The sequence below is a fragment of the Nematolebias whitei genome, chromosome 1 (genome assembly GCF_014905685.2).
Source record: "Nematolebias whitei isolate Nwh7 chromosome 1, NemWhi1, whole genome shotgun sequence".
Classification (NCBI taxonomy): Eukaryota; Metazoa; Chordata; class Actinopteri; order Cyprinodontiformes; family Rivulidae; genus Nematolebias; species Nematolebias whitei.
The window spans coordinates 16,113,995-16,132,121 of record NC_056498.1 but is presented as its reverse complement, the minus strand read 5'-3'; the positions used below and the strand labels follow the sequence as shown (position 1 = coordinate 16,132,121).

The 18,127-nt window shown below is 42.5% G+C and overlaps 1 long non-coding RNA gene across 1 annotated transcript in view; it reads right to left on the bottom strand.

Annotated features, from left to right (window-relative positions):
• LOC119408551 overlaps positions 1-17,903 on the bottom strand; it is an 18,311-nt gene extending 408 nt beyond the window's left edge. Inside the window, exons 1-2 of the long non-coding RNA XR_005186742.1 lie at positions 17,864-17,903; positions 5,690-5,779 (exon numbers count right to left, since the gene is read on the bottom strand). This is a non-coding gene — a long non-coding RNA (uncharacterized LOC119408551). The remainder of the gene's footprint in view (positions 1-5,689; positions 5,780-17,863) is intronic.
• Positions 17,904-18,127: the final 224 nt, after the last annotated feature.

Below are 18,127 nucleotides of genomic sequence, written 5' to 3'. Positions count from 1 at the left end.
ATATATATATATATATATATATATAAATGGAGCGTGAAATCGATAGGTGGATAGGTGCAGCATCGACAGTGAAGCGGGCTCTGTACCGGTCTGTCGTGGTGAAGAGAGAGCTGAGTCAAAAGGTGAAGCTCTCAATTTACCGGTCGATCTACGTTCCTACCCTCATCTATGGTCATGAGCTTTGGGTTGTGACCGAAAGAACAAGATCACGGATACAGGCGGCCGAAATTAGTTTTCTCCGCAGGTTGTCTGGGCTCTCCCTTAGAGATAGGGTGAGAAGCTCGGTCGTCCGGGAGGGACTCAGAGTAGAGACGCTGCTTCTCCAAATCGAGAGGAGCCAGTTGAAGTGGCTCGGGCATCTGTTTAGGATGCCTCCTGGATGCCTCCCTGCTTAGGTGTTCCGGACACGTCCCACTGGGAGGAGACCCAGAGGAAGACTCGGGACACGCTGGAGGGTTTCTCGGCTGGCCTGGGAACGCCTTGGGATTCCCCCAGAGGAGCTGGCCCAAGTGGCTGGGGAGAGGGAAGTCTGGGCCTCCCTACTAAAGCTGCTACCCCCGCGACCCGACCCTGGATAAGCGGAAGAAAATGGATAGATGTTTGGATGGATGGATATATATATATATATATATATATATATATATATATTTGACAAATCATTAATGAAAATGCTGAATCATATCAGCATTATATTATGTCATTTGGTGGTGAGAGCCCAACAGTCTTTTATTTGACAATTGGCAGCAGTTTCCTCTGTTTAGTAAGCTTGTTACAATGTTACAAAAGAATCAAAATCACTTCTTCCACAGAAACTTAGAAAATTAGATTGAAAGCAAAACAACTGCTTTGCACAAACTGATTAACAAACTCACGTAAATGTTACTGCAGAGCGGGACTTTGTCAATTATTTACAAAGGCAGAAATAATTTAGCAAAATTGGTCAGTTTAAGACCTAGTTGGAGAAAAAGTGTCCTCAAACTGAGGTACGTTTCCCTGGTAGGTTCCTTCTTTTGGTTCTCAGATGTATTTAGTGACTTAAATAACTAGCTTGTAATGGTCATGTTAAACTGTGATGTAAAACAAACAAAAAATAAATAAACAGCACCTGACATAAAGACGAGTGGTTCAAGCATTTTACAATCGTGGTTCCAAATGGAAACTACTCCAAACAAAAGTGCAAAAGGAGAATATTGCAGGAACTCCAGTGAAAACTGGAGTGGACATCTGTGAACTGGTACAGTGGCACCAGTGTCTCGGTAAGATCTGTTAGCCAGAAAATATGTGGAACTATGAGGAAATTTGATTCAACTTCTACTCAGTTTTGTGGCAGAGAACAAGCCAAAACTGTGGTGTCCTTCTCAACAGTTTTTTTCTTCATTTTCTTTAACCTTTATTTATACAGTTAAGTTTCACTGAGTCACAAGGACTCATTTACAAGAGAGACCTGATTTAGACAGAAAACATATAAAGTACAGACAACAATATACAACAATAAAAAGCAATTAAAATAAAAAAAAAAGTTATAAAAACACTGTTACTGTTAGCAGTATGGTCCTGTTAACAGAGTGGGGCTGTTAGCAGCATGGTTCTGTTAGCAGGATGGTCCTGTTACATGGTACTGTTAGCAGCATGGTACCATTAGCAGTGTTTCTGTTAGCAGTGAGGTTCTGTTAGCAGTGAGCAGCATGGTCCTGTTAGCAGCATGGTACTGTTAGCAGTGAGGTGAGGTGCTATTTTCTGGAAAACAACATACCCTTTCACTTCGACGCCGATTACTGTCAAATTTACTTCCCCCTAAGACACAATGGTACATGCTCTATTCAACCGCTGCTCGACTGCCTGGCTGACATCAGGGACTGGATGGCTTTAAATTTCTTAAGTTTCAATGAAAAGAAGTCTGAAGTCATGTTGTTCCCTCCCAATGACACGATCACAAACCACTGCATCGACCTTTCCACTCTAACCCTGTCAGTAAAACAGAGAGTCACAAATCTGGGAGTGATAATGGACCCTTCCCTGAAACTTAACAATCATGTAAACATGATTGTTAAATCATGTTTCTTCCAACTGAGGCGGCTGTCTAAACTGAAGCCCATATTGTTCCAAAAATAACCTGGAGACAGTAATACATGCATTCATTACATCTAGGCTTGATCACTGCAATTCACTCCTGTTTGGTATCATTCACACCTCCATTGCATGACTACAATTTGTCCAGAATGCAGCAGCCCGATTTTTAACCAGTACAGGCAAAAGAGAGCACATTACACCAGTTTTGGCCTCACTGCACTGGCTACCGGTTCACCTTCGAATCCAGTTCACAATACTCCTGTATGTCTACAAATCACTGAACAGTTTCACCCCCGCTATCTCTCTGATCTGCTACAGCCATATGTCCCACCACGTTCCCTGAGGTCAGCGGACCAGTTGCTCCTCACAGTTCCAGGAACTCGTCTTAAGTGCAGAGGTGACAGGGCCTTCTCTGTAGCAGGACCAAGACTTTGGAACGAGTTACCTCTGCTTGTCAGACAGGCCCCCTCCCTCTCAGTTTTCAAATCCTGTTTAAAAACCCACTACTATTCAGTAGTTTTCAACACCAGATGATCTGTGTTTTGAACCTGTATGCTCCACACTGGTTTGTCGTCATATTTATTATCTGCATCATTTTTATTTCTATATTCTGATTTACTTCATTTTGTATATTGCTTCGTGTGTTGTCTGTTTTTCTGTCTGTACAGCACTTTGGTTGGCCTTGTCGCTGTTTTAAGTGCTCTATAAATAAAATGGTATGGTATGGTATGGTATGGTATGGTTCTGTTAGCAGAATGGTCCTGTTAGCAGTGAGCAGCATGGTACTGTTAGCAGAATGGTCCTGTTAACAGTGAGCAGCATGGAATCGGGCGGCTGTGTCTGAGTGGTTAGAGCAGTCGTCCTCCAATGCGAGAATTGGGTGTTCGAATCCACCAGCAGTCACATGCCGAAGTGTCCCTGGGCAAGACACTGAACCCCTCATAGCCTCTGATGTGTGTCCCATCAGTGTATGAATGTGAGCTAAAGCATTGATTAGTCTCATTAGAATGATTTGTTCAATTAGCTTTGTAGAGATCTAATAGAGTGCTGTATGAATGGGTAAATGAGGACACAGATTGTAGTGTAAAACGCTTTGAGTATCTTGAAATAAGATAGAAAGGCGCTAAATAAGTACAGTCCATTTACCATTTACCATTTACTGTTAACAGTGAGGTTCTGTTAGCAGTGAGCAGCATTAGCAGTGTGTTTCTGTTATCATTGTGGTCCTGTTAGCAGTGTGGGCCTACTAGCAGCATGGTTCTGTTAGCAGCATGGTTCTGTTAGCAACATGGTCCCATTAGCAGTGTGTTTCTGTTATCACTGTGGTCCTGTTAGCAGTGTGGTTCTGATAGCAGTGTGGCCCTATTAGCAGCATGGTACTATTAGCAGTGTGGTTCTGTTAGCAGCGTGGTCTTGTTTGCAGCATGGTACTGCTAGCAGTGTGGCTCTGTTAGCAGCATGGTCCCATCAGCAATATGGTACTGCTAGCAGTATGGTTTTGCTAGCAGCGTGATCCTGTTAGCAGTGCAGTCCCGTTAACCGCATGATGATAATAACGACCGTGGCAACGGACAATGACTGCCCTCCAGAATCGGGTCCAGCAGACACAGAAAATTCAAAGTTCCCCACGGAACTGAACGGTTCAATAGAGTTCAGTCCGTGCAGGCAGATGGAGGATCATGGAGACGGCTGCCAGCCTGAGCCCGAGGCTAAAAGGGGCCTGGAGAGTGGGGTTCTGGTGGAACAAATCAAGCTGTAGATGGACCGTGTAGGTCTCAGCAAATTGCTGGTGGACTGGAGCAACTTGGAGTGTGGTGATTTGTATTGAAACATACTGCCAGACCCGTGCACCGTGCCACCCTCTGCGGCTCATGACCTTGCTGTCATTTTTGGCAGTGTATAGCAGTGGAAGCATAAAACCATCACATCAGGATACCAGGATAACCAGGATAGGGTTATAGGTTTAGTCGGTTTGCTTGTTCGTCAGATATGAATACAATATACAGCATACAGTACTGATCTTTAATGTTAGCCATACTGAAGCTAATTGTAGAGCTAAAATAATTTTCTCACTTTGCAGCGACTGTAGGTGACTAGTTGGTAAATAACATTTGCAAGGGAGCCTCCAAAATATCTTAAAACATTTGCAGGAGATCTTAGGTTCTGTACATTAGAAGCAGATACTCACAGTTCTGCCACTTGATTTTTGAACATGTTCAATAAATAGTTTTTCTGTGAGAAATGTCTTTAAAAAGTTGCTAAGTTGTTTTGGGCATCTCAAACCTTTTTCAGTTTGATTTACTATGAATCCAAGAGCTGCAATACATTTTTAACACCTACATAGCAGCTCTCCAACAGCAGAAAGTATTTGATTAAATAGCCCTGAATGCTCGTGTTAAAAATCACTCTGATGATAAATAATAAAAACTGGACCAAATCTGCCTATCTTCAGCTCAACAGTGTTCTTCAGCAAAATAAATCATAAACATGAGGCTGACTGCAGAGGTGGTACATTGTGGGCATAAAAAACATTGTATATCCCAGAACACAGTCTTGCAAGACATGCCCATGGAAATAAGCCAAACAATTCAACATTTTTTTACTCTTTTCTGGTCGAGGGTGAGGTTCTGCCTCAAGTGGAGGGGTTCAAGTATCTCAGGGTTTTATTTACGAATGCAGGAAGAATGTAGCATGAGATTGACAGACGGATTGGTGCAGCATCTGCAGTATTGCGGACTCTGTGCCAGTCCGTTGTGGTGAAGAGTGAGCTGAGCTATAAGACGAAGCTTTCTGTTTACCGGTCGGTCTATATTCCTACCCTCACTTACTCAGTCACAAATTCTGGCTAATGACTGAAAGAATGAGATCATGGGTTCACTACACAGGTGGCTGAAATGAGTTTCCTCTGCAGGGTAGCTGGACTCTCCCTTAGAGATAGGGTGAGAAGTTCAGTTATCCAGGAGAGACTCGGAGTGTAATCGCTGCTCCTCCACATCGAGGGGAGCCAGTTGAGGTGGTTTGGACATCGGGTAAGGATTCTCCCTGGGTGTGTCCCTAAGGAGGTGCTTCGGGCATCTCTGACTGAGGAGCGACCCTGGGGAAGACCCAGGAAATGCTGGAGAGACTATGTATCTTGGTTAGCCTGGCAACACCTTGGAGTCCTCCCAGAAGAGCTGGAAGAGGATGGATGGATGGATGGACGGACAGACGGGTGGACGGACAGATTGATGGATGGACGGATGGACAAATGGATGGACAGACAGATGGATGGAATTCAAAAACTGGTTGTGCTAAATGTGTCTGTACATCTCGCTGGTCACTTGGTCACATACAGAGTTCAGTGAGACTGCAACAGAAATTTTGGCTATTTTCTCACGCATTAGAGCTGCCAACTTGTCTCCAATGGTCTCAGCCCAGTTATTACCATTAATATTTTCTGAGGTGGTGCTTGACATAAATGTTTGAGAACCACTGCTATAATTGACTATATGGCTAGATTTTGTGTTATTGTGCCTTCTACATGGTTTATATTTCTGGAAGGCCATTTTACAGGATCTTCCAATACTATCCACTTTTGTCTGTTTCTTTAGAGAAGTGTAATGGGAACAAACATTCTTACCTGTGAGAGGAGGGGTGGTGCCGTGCTCTCAAATGGAGGGTAAAGTGATGAGAGTGCCCCCTGCACACAGTCCTCCATCGCCTCCGAGCTCTAAGAGACGAAGACGATAAAGAAGGTTGAAATCATAACCGGACACTGGATCAGCTCTCATGTCTGTGTCTGTATCCAACAGCTGAGTTGCCTCACTTGTTGCTGACACCCACACACACAAATACATACAACACTTTCAACTTCCTGTTTTATAGTCTGGGGAGTGTCAAACATTTCCTCCGAGGGCCGGCAACGGAGTGAGGCCACAGGACAAAAGTGTGTGTTATCTCCTTAATTTACAGCTGCACACACATACACATATCAGAACACTGAGCAGGCCTGAGAGGTGGAGGGTGACAGGGCAGAGCATGCAGCTTATAGTGTTTATTTTTCTACTTGGCCTGTTGGCATGGCAACCAGGAACTTTCCCCTCCTCCTCCCTTCACATTTCTCCCTTTAGACCTTACATCTGTTTCTGTTGGTATCATTCTCATCCCTGCCCTCTTATTAAAAACAACCTTTGTCTGCTGTGTTGCTCCTTCACAGAATCTTCTGAATGTCATATGACAACAATTACATCTGGATTCTCAGCACATTGAGCTGGATGATTACAGCAATCGAGGGGATAGACTGAAAGCAGTCAGTTGAGGAGTGTATGGAAAGAGAGCTGCTAGCCAGGAATGAATGAGCTGGAGGTGATGTTTGGGGGTTTAATGGTGGAAGAACTTTTTGGTGTTTATTTTTGTGTACTCTGTAGAGAGGAGCTGGGGTTAGCCACAGTGCAGGACAGAAGGAACATTACAAACAGGAACGTATTTGGGACAAGCTTCTGTTGTTATGTGGCTTAACCGTTGAGTCCAACATTCGACCAATATGCCCCAACAAGATCTAACAGCTCAGGTTTCCAAAGTTGAGTTCAGACAAATGTCATGTTCTGTTTCCAAATGTTTTGAACTGAAATCTGCATCTTAGAAACAAGACACCCCTTCAGACACAGGAAGCAAAACCAAGAAAGTAGTTGGATTTGAAAACCAGAGGAGAGAAAATCTACATTCTTCAATATTTTGGACCATTTTTGCTGATGTTGCTCACTGAGTCATCAGTAACAATTAGCTATTTTTTCTACCTACCGTCTTGGCTAAAAAATAAATGCGGACAGAGGTTTTGTGCTTGGCTTTTGGGTTGGAAAACGCCAAACAAGGTAACTTACATAAATGTTCCTGGACTAAACAGCGTGTACAGCAGCCAGATGTTGTTGGTTTGGCTTCAGTAAAGAGAACTGCTCTTAACCAAAGTGGGAAGCCTAAACCCTAACTTTAGTCTAATTTGGTGCTTAAAAAGTTTTCTTTTTATTGCCCATCTTTCATGGGGGACAGTGTATATTTGTTTGTCTGTTTTGCAAAACAAACAAACAAAAAAAAAACTTCTGACCCACTGCATAGATTTTATTGAAAGTTTTAGAAATTAATTCATGCACATTTGCTACTCATTAACATCAGCCCACCTGATTCAAAAAGGTCACCACATCATAAAAAATGACTATAACTCAGCAAAATGTACAAATATTGATCTTAAACTGTATCACAGACATCTACATCTCCAGATGCAGGAAGAGGACCACCTGCATCATGAAGGACTCCACTCACCCAGCACACACACTTTTTGCCCCGCTCCCCACAGGAAGGAGGTTGAGGAGCATTAAGTGTAGAACCACTAGACTGAGGAACAGCTTCTACCCTGAGGCTGTTAGACTCATGGATCTCTAACCAGAATAATCACTGTGATGCCACTTTAATTGGTGATATATGACTTATCTGTGCTGCTGCTGATCTCATGCTGCTGATCTCATACTGCTGTATTCATACCCATCTGCTCACCACAGACTCATGTTTGGGCTGCTGTTTAATATACCATATTATTTTACATTATTAGTGTTTAGCGTATTGTTTAGTGTTTGTTTGTCATGTATATCTTAGATCCTTGTAAACTGTTTCTGTTATACACCCCAACATTTTTCAGTCAGGTCATCTGGACAGTTTCTTTTTTTGTGCTGAAATGTTTCGCCTTCGATCCAAAAGGCTTCATCAGCCAAGGAAACACACAACACAAATGATTCTTACCCCAACAGCTTACTCCAAAATGGAACAAATCAGTTTTGTTGTGTGTTTCCTTGACTGATGAAGTCTTCCGGATCGAAGACGAAACATTTCAGCACAAAAAAAGAAACTGTCCAGATGACTTGACTGAAAAATGGTGGACTGTATACCTGGATTATTGAGCATGGACTTTGTTATTTCTATTACACTTAATATTTTTGCTATTTTTGGGTGTAACTGAGACCTTGTGTACACAATTTCGTTCCACCTTATGTACCACATGTGATGTTCATGAATGACAATAAAGAACGTTGAATTTAAACTTGAAAGTAATCATCGGGTGTATCTACAAATGATTCATTTTTGTTGTCAACCTGATTCAACATGGCTGCCACAGCTGATCATCTTTAGCAAACACGGAACTGTTATAACATGGTCAGTTTTACAGATATTGAGCTAAAACTTGGTGTGGTAGTAGCAGTCTTTCCCATTGCATACTCCAGAATAATATGTTTGTTTCAAACTTTGCCATGCAATGAACCAAGCAATGTGCATTCTTTCAAGAAGCTCTTGTTTAAGTAAAATAAATAATTAAATAACCATGGTCAATAACAGTCTGTTAGAAGACACACAATCTGCAGAGGCAGTAAAATAGACTCACACAGCCTCTGACTCACTGACAAAATGTACTGAGTCCAGTAAAAACACAGTGAGGGAGATCACAGAGCATGCCAGTAGGAACTTCCTCTTTAAATAAAACTTCTTAAAGCATCCCAAAAAGCTTGAGCTAATTCTGCAATTACTTAAGACCATGACAGTGAACCCTTTCTGATGCATTTGCATGCTGTTGTTTTTGACACATTTCTTAAAGGTACAATTGTTTTTGTACCAACAGAAAGTTTGTACCTTGTTGTGTTTTGTGCAGAGCTTCTGTAGCTAAGCCTCTCAGACAAACTGGCAGCTCTACAGCTTGACTCCACCCTGGTCTGTAGAGCCAGTTTGTAGTGTGTGCCAGCTGGACAGATGACTAAAGAGCACAAAGTGCCAATCACAGAGTCATTACACAAATGCTGGTTTCAAATGGCCAGATTTAGTTGGACGCAACAAACATCTTGTTTGTGAAGAAACTACTAGTCTAGGTGCACTCATCGCAAGTGACTTTGTGACAAAAAACACCAAATCTGAAAAATTATTTTTCAGTTTAGATCCAATGTGGGTGGCACAGTGGCTCAGTTAGTAGAGCTTCTGCTTCTCAGTGAGAAGGTTGCCAGTTCAAATCCCAGCTGGGGACCTTTCTGCAGGAGTTTGCATGTTCTCTCTGTGCATGCGCGAGTGTCCTCCAGGTTCTCCAGTTTCCTCCCACAGACCAAAAACATGCATGTTAGACTGATTAGTAACTCTAAATTGTCTCTAGTTGTGAGTGAGAGAGTGAATGGTTGTTTGTCTTGTGTGTCTCTATGTGTCCCTGTGATGGACTGGAGACCTGTCCAGGGTGTACCCTGGCTCTCGCACAGTGATAGCTGGATATGGAAACCAGTGACTCCCATGACACGAAAAGGAAGAAGCGCGTTAAGATAATGGATGGATGGATGGATGGATGGATCCAATGTGTATCACAATTTCCCCATTTGTTTCAAACATATTAAAGGAAGTATCTCTGGGATAGTTGACTATAAGCTGGAGACTCAAATCTTCAAGGAAAAAAAGCTAATTTTCTGTGGCAGTCCCTCTAAAATTGTGTCTACAGCACCTTTGTAACGTGTACTCTGTGTCAAGCGTTTACCTAAACAATGTGGAAATGTCTGGCGACATTTCTGCAGTTGCGATTGTTGCTCAGTCATCACACATATTTCTCATCACGAGTATCTTGCAGCAGTGGTGCAACAGTTTTTTGCATGGCAGTTGAGAAATCTGGGAGCTGTGCTCTGGCAGAACATGTTGGTGGGATTGTCAGACAAGTCTTCAAACACATTCAGACTCTTAGACTTCCATATGTATTGGAATTTTACAGGTGCATCTAAAAAAAATAAATATCGTGGAAAAGTTCTAATAATTTTTTTCAATCATTTCACAAAGTGAAACTCATTTATTATATTGATTCATTACACATTATATTATATTGAATTTCTATTATACACAGTGTATTTTTCCCCACTTGAATACTACTACTGTACTTGCATTCCCTGTTCTATTTCAATCTAGAGAAACACTCCTCTCAAAAACTACAAGCATTCACTTTTCAAATCCCTCAGCGACCGGGGTCATCAGCATATCCCTTGTTATTCATTCATTTTTCAAACATCCACTATCATCAGAAAGTTTGCTTTCATGCCAAGCACGCAACTTTCCTCCCCTCCATTGCACATCGTCTAACCCATACGTACATATATGATTGTCTGTCTACAATTATATACCCCAACACCCCACCATCACTACTAACAAAGTTTACACATTCATTCAACCTTTATTTATACAGGTTAATCCCAATGAGCCACGGGGACTCATTTACAAGAGAGACCACATGCCACAGTTTCAGTTAAAATACGATTGTTTTAAAGCAACAGTACTGTAGCTCATCATTTTCTATCTGGAAACCCTGATGTCCACAAGTACTTTATGCTCTAGAAACTCAAACATCCATTATGTTTCTGTTTTTTTGTTTGTTTTTCACAATCCTGTTGATATTAAACTTTGATTGTGTGGACTTGTGTTGGGGGCAGAGATGGTGTAGGGGCAGGGCAGCCGACTCGGGATCCGAAGGTCCCGGGCTTGATCCCCGTCATTGCACATCTCGTTGTGTCTCTGAGCAAGACACCTTATCCCCACGTGCTCCCTGGGCACTTTCCACAGCTGATGAGTTAAATGCAGAGAGCCAATTTTGCCATTGTATGGGAACATACAATGATGACCATACATACACATTATTAAAAAGTTACATGACAAGAAAAAAAGTGAACTGTGTCAAAGTAAAAATGTTTACAACATACATTCATCCATTATCTTTACCCATTTCTTTCCCTTTGGGTCGTGGGGGTCACTGGTGCCCATATCCAGCAGTTACTGTGCAAAAGGTGAGAGACACCTTGGACAGGTCTCCAGTCCATCACAGGGACACAAAGAGACAAACGAGACAAACAACCATTCACTCTCTCACTCACACCTAGAGACAATTTAGAGTTACCAATCAGTCTAACATGTATGTTTTTGGTCTGTGGGAGGAAACTGGAGTACTCTTAAGAAAACCAATGCATGCACGGAGAGAACAAACGCCACCTAGAAATGCCCCCTGTCGGGATTCGATCAGGCAAACCTTCTCGCTGAGAGGCGACAGATCTACCTACTGAGCCGCCCATTGTATGTAGGGATAAATTTTAGCCAAGCTAATGGTGCAATTTATTTGTCCTCAAATTTGGAATTTCTGAGTTTCAAGTCAATAAAATTAACTAGAACACTCCTTCACATTTCAAAAACTAATATGGCTGATTTTAGTAATTCAGTCACCCGCACGGTACTGTTCAACATCTGTTGCTGAACATGTTAGTACAATGTTTGAATGCAGAGAATTCCACTGGTATCCACAAAACACTTTTCATGGGAATTTCAATGTTTGTATTAGAATTGACGGTACAGTTTTTCTATAAACACAGGGGGAAAATACTTTGAAAAATATCTGGAATAGTGTAGTCAGCTTTGTATTCACAGGCCTGTTCATCCAGCTATATCCAACAGGATACAACAGTGTTTACAGCAAAAGAATGGAATCTCACTGTGGAAGTCCAGTCATCGAGCCACAATGAGACTGACTGCTAATAAAGGGGAGGACAACCATGATGACGTCCATCTGGAAAATGATAAAATCACTTGGAAATTTAAAAGAATGTGTCTTCTGTGAAAAAGTTTGTCTTCAGTGGGTGCAACAATGACATATTTAGGGTCAAATTTCCTGCTTTTTGTCATGAACGCAATATGGAGCTAGTGTTTCTACAAAACTAATAAACCTTGTTTTCCTTTACTAAAATATTTGTACAGATGAAATAAATAGGCACCATTGGGTTTCACTAATTAAATTTCCTGACAGAAATCAGGATTTTTGCAAACACAAATATCCATCCATTATCTTTTACCCGCTGCTTCCATTTTGGGTCACGTGGGTCGCCGGTGCCCATGTCCAGCAATCACTGTGCGAGGGGCGAGGTACACCCTTGACGGGCTGCAAGTCCATCACAGGGACACATAGAGACAAACGAGACAAACAACCTTTCACTCGCTCACTCACACCTAGGGACAATTTAGAGTTACCAATCAGCCTAACATAAATGTTTTTGGTCTGTGGGAGGAAACTGGAGCACCCGGAGAAAACCTACGCTTGCACGGAGAGAACATGCAAACTCCACCCAGAAAGGCCCTCGGACCGAGATTTGAACCAGGGACCTGCTTGCTGAGAGGCAACAGCTCTACCAGTTGTGCCACCGTGCTGCCTAACACAAATATGTAGTATTCTAAAACTTCAACCTCATTGAAGGTTAAGTTTGTCCTGTGATGATAATTTTGAACACATATGCAGATACACTGTTTTTATACATTATAAAGTATGTACAGTATATGTATATATGTAGTATATGTATATATGGGGGTGGCACAGAGGTTAGAGAAGGTGAGCCTGTGATCGGATGGTCGCCGGTTCAACTCCCTGAACCAACAACATCAAAATGTGGGTGGGATAGGTGAAGCAACCACACCTGTCTCCAGCCTCATTTGCCCCACCATCTGCTCCCCTGGGTGTCCTAGATAGCAGCTCCCTGCTCCACACTGAGGCTGTGGTAGCTTGGTGCTCTATGGTTGCGTCAGAAAGGACAACCAGCGTAAAAACAATTGCCAAGTCTTCGAGCGACTTAGTTCGATGAAGCGACCCCTGAAGAAGGGAGCAGCCGAAAGAAGAAGAAAGTATACGTACAGTAGTTTATAGTATGAAGTGCTTTCTTTTAGGTCCACTAACAGTGTTGCCTTTGTACAAAATTATATGTTTGTGTGATTATAATAGAAATTAACAATATATGGACTGTACTTATATATATTTCTCTTATTGAGATACTTAAAGCTCTTTACACTAGAATCTGTATCCTCATTTACCTGTACATACAGCACTCTATTAGATCTGTATACAAAGAATAATCAGAGCTTTAGTACATTCATACACTGATGGGACACACATAGGAGGCAATGAAGGGTTCAGTGTCTTGCTCAGGGACACTTCAGCATGTGACTGCTGGTGGAATCGAACCGAACCCCAACACTTGCATTGGAGAATGACTGCTCTAACCACTCAGCCACAGCCACCCCAATACAGAACTGGGGTTGTATCAGTCTTCCGTCGCATTTCCTGTTTTTATGTCCTTTTTTGTTGTTATATACCTGGATGACTGAGAAAACAAACTTTGTGTTCCTGTTTTTATCTTTTCTGCCGAAACAAACAAACAAAAAAAAAGTCAAGATTTATCATCAAAACTGATATTGGGCAACAAGGAAACATGAAGAAAAACAGAAAGTGGTTGAGACAAAGAGACAGAAACGTAGCGATTAAAATCAACACAGGCTGGAAAAAAAGACATGGAGAAAACCAGACAGATCTGTAGAAAGTGAGAGCTCAGACAGAAAGAGGGAAGGAAAAGAGGAGGAGGCTGACCAGCGGGAGAAATGGATGGGAAACAAGAGCAGCGGCGACCATGATGGAAACCAGATGTAGCAGGAGAACAGAGAAAGAGAGGAAGAGCCGTGGAGCTGAGAGGACTTTGGAGAATGTGGAGCTGATAGAGGAAGACATGATTAGGAGAAAAATTAGACAGATTCTGAGAGAGGGAGACGGGTTCGAAGGAGGAGGTTAAAGAGCACTGAAACAAAAGGGAAGGATGTGAGGATGAAGGGAAAGAAACGAGTGAGGCCTGAGACTGATTTCCTTTCTGGAATCAACCTGTGTAATCGAACCCAACCTTCAGTGGGTCTCACTGGATTTTTGACAGATTGTTTTCGTTTGCTAAACGCTACAGTGTGTTGAGTCTGATCCAGCACAGATCCTCACGTTGACCTCATTTCTGTGTGCAACATATAAAATAAAACGAGACGACCGTAGCTTCTTTCATTTAAGCTTTTCTTTGGGTGTGCGATGATTAGCTTCAAAGCATGTCCACTTCACCACAGACTAGCAGCTTTTCACGTGTCACTTCCTGTTGTGTGTTTGGTGTCATTTCACAAACCCAAAGAAGTGTCTGTGCCTCACTGAGCCGAGAGGTCACATTTCATGAACTGTGACCCAGACTGAGCAGCCGATCTCTGTGGACCATGGCTTCAAATAAAATACAGGCGGAAACCTAAGAACAAGACATCTTTGGATTTCTCTTTGTAGAACGAAAACTGGGTTCACATCAAGAATGGGCAGAAAAATCAAAATCAAAGAACAAACAAACAACAAATACTAAAGCATGCAATAAGGGTACAAAAATAAAGTACCAAAAAGTGAAAAAGTAATTATAATATTTACAACGTCCTAAAGAGAAAATAGTAATCGACAACAGGGTCGAATTTTAACAGTGCAAGTAGGATGAATTTGTATGAACAAGTATTTCAAGAGAATAATATAAGCTAAAATGCACGTGATATTTATTGCACATAACTAACATAAACTGTAAATGTAACAAAATAAATCAAACACCTTAATAAAAGTGTCTTCATTTGAAAGAATTAGACCAAAGTGTCACATCGGTCAATGCTCAGTCTTGCTCCACCTGTTCTCTCCACATGTCGGTCTCGATTTGTGGAAGATATGGACCTAGATGAGCAGATTAAAGATGAGGAGCTCGAGTAAAACCTTAAAACTTATTGAACAAAAACAAAAAGGCTGACGAGGCAGCGAAAAGACCTTACAAACACCAGTTGAGGAGAATAAGATGGTGTAGGGGCAGGGCAGCCGACTCGGGACCTGAAGGTCCTGGGTTCGATCCCCGGTCATTGCACATCTTGTGGTGTCTCTGAGCAAGACACCTAATCCTTAATTGCTCCCCGGGTGCTTACATAGCTGTCCACTGCTCCACCTGGGTGTATCGCAGGTGTGACGGGTTAAATGCAAAGAGGTAATTTCATCTTTGTATGGGAACATACAATGATGACAACACATAGCACTTTACTATTATTTATTACAGAGGAGCTCGACTGAGGATGAACAACCATAAGGAATGGGCCTGATGGAAAGAGTAGAAACAACTGGGGACAGGTGAGAGTGTGTGGGGCAGGAGCTGAGAAACTGATGGAAGATAATGGACAGGTGGCACTGGGAAAATACATGAGGCAATGAAACAAGCTGGGCTAATAAAATACAGAAAGTAAAGTAAAGTTCTATGTGTTGCCATCCTGTTTCTATACAATGGTGAAATTAGTTCTCTGCATTTAACCCATCACGCGTGAGATATACTCGGAGCAGTGGGCAGCTGTGTAAGCATTCAGCGAGCAGTTAGGGATTAGGTCTCATTGCTCAAGGACACCACGTTATGTGGTGGCAGGGAGTTGAACCCGCAACCGACTCTCTGCTCACAAGTCGGCTGCCCTGCCTCTAAGTAAACACGTTAATAAAAATGATCACAAACTTCAACCACTCAAACGAGTCTAAACACAGATCATGACACTTATACAGTGTTATTTTCATCCATTCATTATCTTTACCCGCTACTTCCTTTCCGGGTTGTTCGGATCGCTGGTGTCCATGTCCAACAGTTCCTGCGGTCCATCACAGGGACACATAGAGACAAACAAACATTCACTCTCTCACTCTCACCTATGGACAATTTAGAGTTACCAATCAGTCTAACATGCATGTTTTTAATCTGTGGGAGGAAACTGGAGTACCCAGGGATAATCCACACATGCACAGAGAGAACATGCAAACTCCATCCAGAAAGACTGCGCTACATATTGTCACTTTTACAGATAGATGTGATCCTGGGTGAAAGGATTGAGTTTTAGATCGTCTGGCTGGTTTAAGGGTTGGTTTGACTCTTTCTACATTCCCTGTCTGATTATTTCTTCAAGCAGCCTCAACTTTCTCACATTACCAACAAATTTTTGATCTCCAGGTGAATAATTTTCTTGTCTTTTGTTGTTTGATATGATGTGCTTTAGCAACTCCAGGGGTATTTCCCTGCATTTTTAGCTCCTGCATCTACTTAATGGCTATTTTTGTCTGTTTGATTTGAGCAGATAAGTCATCAGAGGCATGATTGGGGCTTAAAACACAGGCCTTAAAATAATAACCAGAATCCAACATTGGTAAAATAATTGACACAAAGGATATGTGAAGCTTGTGAAATGTCTTTCATGTGCATAAAACATTAAGACCAGTAAGACTGATGAAACTAAAAGAGTAAAATGCTTAAAGACCAAAAGAACATGGCAGTGAAACAACTCACTGAACTGAAACGTAGCCGTCCTTGGTCTGCATGCTGTACTCCAGACAATTACAGGAAACTCTCGATTCCTGTGATTGACAAGGTGTTTCTGATCCCATCTGCTTCGTTATCTTCACCTCTGGGGGCAAAGCTGCTTTCTTTAACTTTCATTACTTCAAATAGGTTTCCTGACTGAAGCTGATGAGTGGCACATGGCCGCTGGTTTCTAAATCTTTCCAGACAGAGGGAATGGAAATACCCTCTGCCACATTTTCTTGGCCAGTGGCTCTGTGGGTGTAGGGCTGTGTGTGCATGTGTGTGTGGACAACAGCTTGCCAGTGCATTTTAACACCTATGTGCAGAGCGGTCGTCTTCGCCTCTGGGTGAGCTTTTACGTGCACATTCACTGGTCCTGTGTGGAGGTTTTCCGTTCCATGGACATGTTGTCAGACGGGTTGTTGTGGGTCGAGGTGTAAGTAGGTAAAGTGCAGTGTGTTGTCATCATTGTATGTTCCCATACAATGGCGAAAGTAGTTCCCTGCATTCAACCCATCGCACCTGAGATACACCCAGGTGGAGCAGTGGGCAGCTATGTAAGCGCCCAGGGAGCAATCAGGGATTGGGTGTCTTGCTCAGAGACACCACGATATGTGGGAATGGCTGAGGAACGAACCTGGGACTTTGAGGTCCCAGGTCGGCTGCCATGCTCTTGTGGGTTCGAGTTTCAAACCGTTTGTAATTTGTTGCGCTCTTGGCTGCACATCTGTTGCTCTTTTTCAATCTAAACGTTTTAAACTGGGCAGTGAATAAAAGAAACTGCAGATGTTCTTCCTACTCCTCAGACCATGCCATCCCTTGTTCCTACCCCACACCCCCAGTCTTTTTTTTTCTCTCCCCCCCCCCCCCCCCTTTTCTCCAATGTGGAAAAAAATGGGATCACCAAAACTATCGTTAAAGCCGTCCAAAACTCCTAAAATAAAAAGTAGCCCTACCCTTCGATTTTCTTCTTCTTCTTCCCTCTCCAACTCTCCCTTTGTGTTAGATTGTTCTCTTCCTCTTGTTGCCATGCTGCTCCACTCTGCACAAAAACACAGGAGCTGGAATCTGATCCTATTCACTGCGCTGTCACTTTTTCTTGGATAAATTTCTGCTCATGTGTTTGCCATCGCCTTTCTGCCTCTGGGCTGAACTGATCGGACCAGAAGTGGGTGGGGAATGCCGGGGCGATCCCAGGAGATGCAACCAAGGACTCGTTTTTTTTTTTTTTTGCTTCCATCTGAAAATCAGCCACAAAAGTCACCAATGTCACACGACTGAAATCACGTCATTTAGAGCCTATTAGAGCCAAAGCTGCATGCTGGGAGTTATAACTTCTGGGTGCGCTCCTAAAAAGATGCAGCTTTGTGATGTATAGTTGAAAAGACACAAACATGAACAGGGATGAGTTTAGAAGAACATTTCTTTACATTAAGAGATGAAGATTACAGAAATACCAGGTGAAAAACTGAAAATAGATTGATGTCACAAATGAGCTCTGTGTTTATCTTCAAAAAGAAAAGTCATTTGTTCGTCACCATGTCCCACACAAAGAATCACATTAAAGCCGGGGGACTTACCATGACTTCAGTCAGGAATTCCTACATGGTCCTCAGCTCCTTTCCTGGCTCCGCTTCCTCTCCACATTCTCTGCAACAACTTACTCCTCTCACTTCAAACCAGCCATCTGTGAGCTCCTTCATCTGATGCTTCTGCCTTTCTGTGAAAGTTCTTCAGCCCCATACAGTTAAAGGAACCACAAGAAACCGTGCTCTCGTCTCCTCCTCACTCTCGGCTGTATTCCCCAGCCTGGGAATGTCCAAGCTGCAGCTTTTTCCTCCTCC